Below are 6,377 nucleotides of genomic sequence, written 5' to 3' on the forward strand. Positions count from 1 at the left end.
TCATATTTCTTATCCATTGCCCTATCCCAAATTGTGATACTTTTTAGCTTTTTCCCTGGAGCTACCTATACTCATGAGCAATCCCATCTGGGGGTTGGAGGGTGGGCACCACCTGTAACAGTCTTTTGGCTTCAGCCACCAGTTACTTATGACTAAGTGTGTATCTGATGTATGTGAGAAAACAGGACATTTAAAATAACATAACAGCTGTAGTTGCTGATCCTCTCATACTTAAGGAGTGGTTTTGTTTGTTTATTCATATTGTGACATGTTAAACTAATTCTAAGGACTCAGTTTCTTAAGTGTCTGGTTGCTTTAGTTTCTGCTCAGTTTTTACAAAAATCGTTTTTTACTTCAGCCTGGCTTTGTTGGGATAGTCCCTGGGAGAGTGTAGCTTAATGGTCAGCCATGTGATTGGGCAGAGATTACAAGTAAATGTGCTCAGGTGGTAAGAGGGATATGCTTTGCTGATGGGACTGCATGTAGTTCGAGGAATACATTCAAAGTGCAGCCATTTCTTGCCTTTTCCTACCTACATTCATTGTGTTTTACACCTAGAGAGGGATGAGTAGCTTTCTAGGGCCTTCTCCAGTTTATCTAGAAAATGCAAGCAGATTGCTCATATGTGTGGCGTTCCAGACCACTGAGGATAAGTACGACCTGAATAAGGCTTTTCTTTCTTTTTTGGATTTCATTTATGTGTTTTTGCATAGAAGAGCTGGGGTGCAGGCCAGAGGTGAGGGGGCTTTTCTTATCCATTTCACATCCCTGCCAGATTTATGACTGATTTCTTGCTTGCCCTAATCAGTGTTGAGACCTCAGGCTAACAGATCTTAAGATTCTGATTGTTAGCTACTGAGAAAACATTGTTGTTTTCAATAATGCTCTTAGACATGAAAAATTGCTTCTCTCTGCTTTAAATAAAATCTTCCCAGTTTTAGTGTAGAGCCTGCTCTTTCCTGGTGAAACTTCTGTGTCTGACTGCTAACGGGAAGGAGAATAACTCTAGATTAAAAAAGGCCTGCTATTTTGAGATTCAGCAGATTATCTTGAATAAACACTTATCAATATGTGATATGATTTTGGCCATTTCCAGAGTTTTCTTGCTGGGTTGGGCAATTTTGTTCACTTTTGTAATTGCTTTTGGGGGAGAGGATTTACCAACTTCCTCATTTAGCCATCCCAGAAGTCTCTCCCTTCCTTCAACTACACACCAGTATAAATAGACAGTTTAGAGGAGAGTAATTTATGCGTGCTATGACTTAGAATTAAGATAAGGTCCATCACTGATTAGTCACCAGGCTGTGTTTGTATATTTATATATGTTTGTTTATGTATTATGTGATGATTTTGATACATAAAAATGAGTTACATCATATTATTTCCCAAAAATGGAGGATAATGGATTCAAGCATCAGTAAATGGGCAAAATTATTACTCTCCCTTAATAATTGTGTCTGTATTTCAGGGGCTAGTTTTGTCACCTTTTTTCACATTATTTCTGCTTAACAGTCTTTCTTACATTTAGGCCCCCAAAATGCAGCTTTCCATTAATATCCCCCATAGGAGATGAAATATTCCTCCTGATTATGGATGTCTGAGGTTAATACGCTGGTGGAACTTGACATGCACAACCTGGTGATGTTTCTAAAATATATTCATCCTTATAAAGAGATACTAGATATCACTTTTAGTTTCCTATACTACTGATTTCTAAAACAATTACCTTAGATTAGACTACTGGAATAATTTTGTGCTTTTATTTTTCTGTAACCAAGTGGGAAAATAATTAGTATCACATTCTAGCATACTTGAAATTTTAAATATTTTGATATTAAAATTATGCTTTCTAAGATGATTTACTAAAATTATTCTCCTAATAACAGAGCGAAAATAAGTTTTGGGTTTCTAGGGGGTAAATATTATTTCTGAATACTTTTAATTCATCAAAGGCTAATTTTAGAATCTCAAATCTGTTTGTATTAACTATCCTATTATGTTTATTAAACAAGCTCTGAAAATACTTTATGGGCATTGTAATTTGAAGATAATTTCTCAATATATGGCCTACCATTTAAATAAATGAACTCATATAACTCAATAACAAGAATAATCCAACAAAAGATGGACTCATGAACTTGGTAGACATTTTCCAAAACAAGTTGTAATGAGTGGCCAACATACATTTGAAAGTTGTTCAGCGTCACTAATCATCCAAGAAATGGAAATCAAAACCACAATGAGATGGCACCTCACTTCTGTTGGAATGTTATCATCAAAAAGACAAGAGATAACGAGTGTCAATGAGGGTGTGTAAGCTGTTGGTGGGCATGTAGATGGTGCAGTCACTATAGAATATAGTGTGGCGCTTCCTTAAATAATTAAAAAGAGAGGCCCTCCCTGGTGGCTCAGCGGGTTAAAGCACTGTACTAAGAAGCTAAAGTCACTTCCGCATGAGTTCAGTCCCCGCCTGCCCTGGAGGAGATCCACATGGCCAGGCAGACCTCTCCTGACCCGCCCGCTGCTCCCCTCAGCAGTGTACTTCATCTATCTGCCTGTTCTGCTCCTGGCTCTGTCTCTGGTGAATCCCCTCACCCTCCGCATCTCTGGCCTGTACCCCGTTCTATATGAATAAATAAATAAAATCTTTAAAAAATAATAATTAAAAAGAGAAATGCCATGTGATTTAGCTACTCCACTTCTGGGTGTATACATAAAAGAAATGATATCATCATAGCGAAAAGATATCTCCACCCCCATGTATTGGAAACAAATGTCTATTGTTTAACAAGGGGGACGTGTTCTGAAAAATACATCATTAGGCAATTTTGTCATTGTGTCAATGTCATAGAGTGTAGTCAAACACATACCTGGTATAACCTACTACACACCTAGTATAGCCTATTGGAGCACCATGGACTGTGCCCTTTGCTGCTGACAGAAATGCCATTAAGTGACTCATGACCATATGTACACGGTGGAATATTATTCAGCTATAAAAAGGGAAATGTTGCCGTTTGTGACAGCATGGATGGGCCCTGAGGGCATTAGGCAAATTTAAATAACTCAGAAAAGACAAAGCTGTTTCGATCTTGTTGGGGGGTGTACTATGTTCCCTGCCCCTACTTACCCCCACTTACATGCAGCACCTAAGGCTACCTCCTGGAAATTAGGGGTGGAGCTGAGCAGCCCAGTGAAGCTACATAACACAGACGGCAGGCAGATTCTAGGAAGGAGGCCTCTTGCTTCTCTGATTTACACTGGCATCCAGAGGGTTGGGGGAATTTGGAGGACATGTGGGGAGGAGAGACATGCAGGCACACTTGGAAGAGACACGTGGGTGAGAGACACTTGGGGAGGCTGAGAGTGGCCACTCTTCTTTTGGTGTGATATCTCCTTCAATTCCAGACTTTGGGACCTGCTTCAGAACCCCTTTCCTGGGGTTCCTTGCCAGAAGGTGACTTAGATTTGTGGCAAGCTTTCTGGTCTCAATCCCTGCTTCAGAACAACCCTATTTGACTGGGCATTTACCAACAAGGGGATGGACAATTTTCTGAGTTTACATTAGGAACACCCTTTCTTCTTCTCTATCTGTGCAACACCAATTCTAATAAAGAGCTTCTGCACCAAGATTCTGCTTCCTTTGTCTTTAATGTGGTGAATGGCTGGACCCATTGTTGAGCGAGTACCCATTTGTTTGGGGCCCCTGGGTGCCCCTTGGTTGTTTGCTAAGAGTCCCACTTATACGTTAAATCTAAAAACAAAACAAAACAACAGTTTCATGCCTGCCAGAGGTGGAGGCTGCGGCTGAGCAAAGTGGGTGAAGGTGATTAAATGTTACAAAATTCCAAGTTATAGGATAAATAAGTTCTGAGGATGCATGGTGACTATAGTAAACAATACTGTTTGGAAAGTTGCTATGAGAGTAAACCTTAGAGCTTAACAATATTTATCACAAGAAAAATATTTGTTACTATGTTAGGTGATGGATGTTAACTAAACTGTGACAACCACATCATAATATATTCAATGCATTCAAATAATTATGTTGTACACCTAAACTATTAAAACATTGACATTAGGGGCCTTCCCTGGTGGTGCAATGGGTTAAAGCACAGCACTCTGAAGTTATCTGCAGCCACTGCAGTGCGGGAGTTCGATCCCCAGCCAGGGAGCTGACACACAGGGCATAGTAGACCTCTCCTGTCTCACCGTCAGCAGTGGATTTCAGTCAATCTGCCTGTTCTGTTCCCCTCTGTCTCTGGTGAATCCTGTCAAAGTCCCCCCCGCCCTCAGTCACATCTCTGGTTTGTACCCTAGTTTTTGTACGCATAAATAAATACACCTTTAAAAAACCCTCATATTATGTGTCCATTGTATTGCAATAAAACTTGGGTGGGGAGGAGTCTGTCAATGCACTAATTTGAAAAGTTGACTTTGAATGATTTTTAAAAATTAGTTGCTGTACAAAAAATTCCATATTACTGCCAAATAACTTTTGAAATCAAAATTGTTGATGATTAGAACAAGGAGGGTCTGTAGTATTCTGGGGTTATAGAGCAATGACCACAGGATTTAAGTCATAGCAGAAATACATAATTTTCTGAACTATTAGTCTGCTCAATTCCTGCTAATCATACTAAGTTATGACTAAGTCTTTATGATTGGTTTCAATGGATAATGGGCATACTTAAGTCTTGAGCTATATTGAATGTTAATAATGAAACCATATATTTAATGTATGGACTTTAATATTCTAAATACCTCTTTATGGTCTTTTTCCTGAAAGGGCCATAAAATAAATATTTTAGGCTTTGTAGGTCATATGGTCTTTGTCAAAACACTCAACAACTCCGCTGTAGCACTGAAAACAGTCATGGACAATATGTTAGTGAATGGAATGGTTGTGTCCCAATAAAGATTATTTATCAAAAAAGATGGCATGCCAGATTTGGCCTATAGGTTATGGTGTGCAACTCCTGATTAGTGGAATAATTTTCTTTTATCTTGAAGAACATGAACTTTGCTTCAATGGCTTCAAATTTGGAAGAATTTGTTTATAAGAAAACTCATTCCAATGAACTACTCTGCTGTTAACATAGGAAAATATAAATCTGTTTTATCAATGTGAAATAAAATTTAATTCTGAAAACAAAAGAAGCTGCACTAAGCTCATTATTTACCCAAAAGACTGGCAACTTTCACAGTATACTCAATCGGTGAGTGTGTGTTAAAACAGGCATTTATCGGCCCTCCCTGGTGGCACAGTGGGTTAAAGCACAGCACTAAGAAGCTTAAGCCACTTCCGCATGAGTTTGATTCCCTCCTACCCCGGAGGTGACCACATGGCGTGGCAGACCTCTCCTGACCCGCCCGCTGCTCCCCTCAGCAGTGTACTTCGTCTGTCTGCCTGTTCGGCTCCCCACTCTGTCTCTGGTGAATCCTTTCACCCTCCTCATCTCTGGCCTATACCCCAGTTCTGTATGAAAAAAATAAATAAATCCTTAAAAAAAAAAACAGGCATTTATCTTTCTATATCTCAGGTCAGGCATAGTTCCTGTGAAAGGATATCTCTTGCAATAGCTCATGAAATAACACACTCATTTACCCTTTGATCCATCAATCCCCTGCTTCACAATCTATTCCAAAGTCACACTGACAAAAATATGAAAAAACATGTAATTGTATCACTGTTTATAATAAAGTACTAGAAAAATCCAAATATCAATCAAATAGTGGATGGTTAGATAAACTGTGATTCGGTCACATAATGGAATGCTATGTATCTATATAAAAGAATGGGAAAGGTAAACCACCATCAGGGTTCTCCAATACCTATTTTTTGTGTGTGTGTGGCCAAAACAAATAGCCAATCCCCACAAAAACATCAGGCCACAAGCAAACAGCACATACAGCAGGAGGAAAGTGCTTTAAAATTCTTGTCAATACCTATTTATAATAGTTTATTTTTACATAATTTTGTGCCTTTTTCCATCTCAGTTGGAATCTTCCCGGCTTTCCCATCACCCAATCACCCCTGTGCCATCACCATATTCCCGTTCACTCCACCCCCCATTTTTGATCCCATTCCCCACTCCACCTTCATAAAATGTCTCTGGTATATAGTTGTTCATTATTATTATATCCCTCCCCCCCTCCTTTTACGCTCCTGCTACTCCAATACTTTTTTTTAATTTATTTATGCATACAGAACTGGGGTACAGGCCAGAGGTGCAGGGGCAGTGAGAGGACTCACCAGAGACAGAGTGGGGAGCAGAACAGGCCAACTGACAAAGCGCAATGCTGAGAGGAGCAGCGGGCGGGTCAGGAGAGGTCTGCCGCGCCTTGTGGTCACCTCCGGGAATCAGAACTCATGT

Source organism: Condylura cristata, unplaced genomic scaffold, assembly GCF_000260355.1.
Source record: "Condylura cristata isolate star-nosed mole 26May11 unplaced genomic scaffold, ConCri1.0 scaffold00027, whole genome shotgun sequence".
Lineage (NCBI taxonomy): Eukaryota > Metazoa > Chordata > Mammalia > Eulipotyphla > Talpidae > Condylura > Condylura cristata.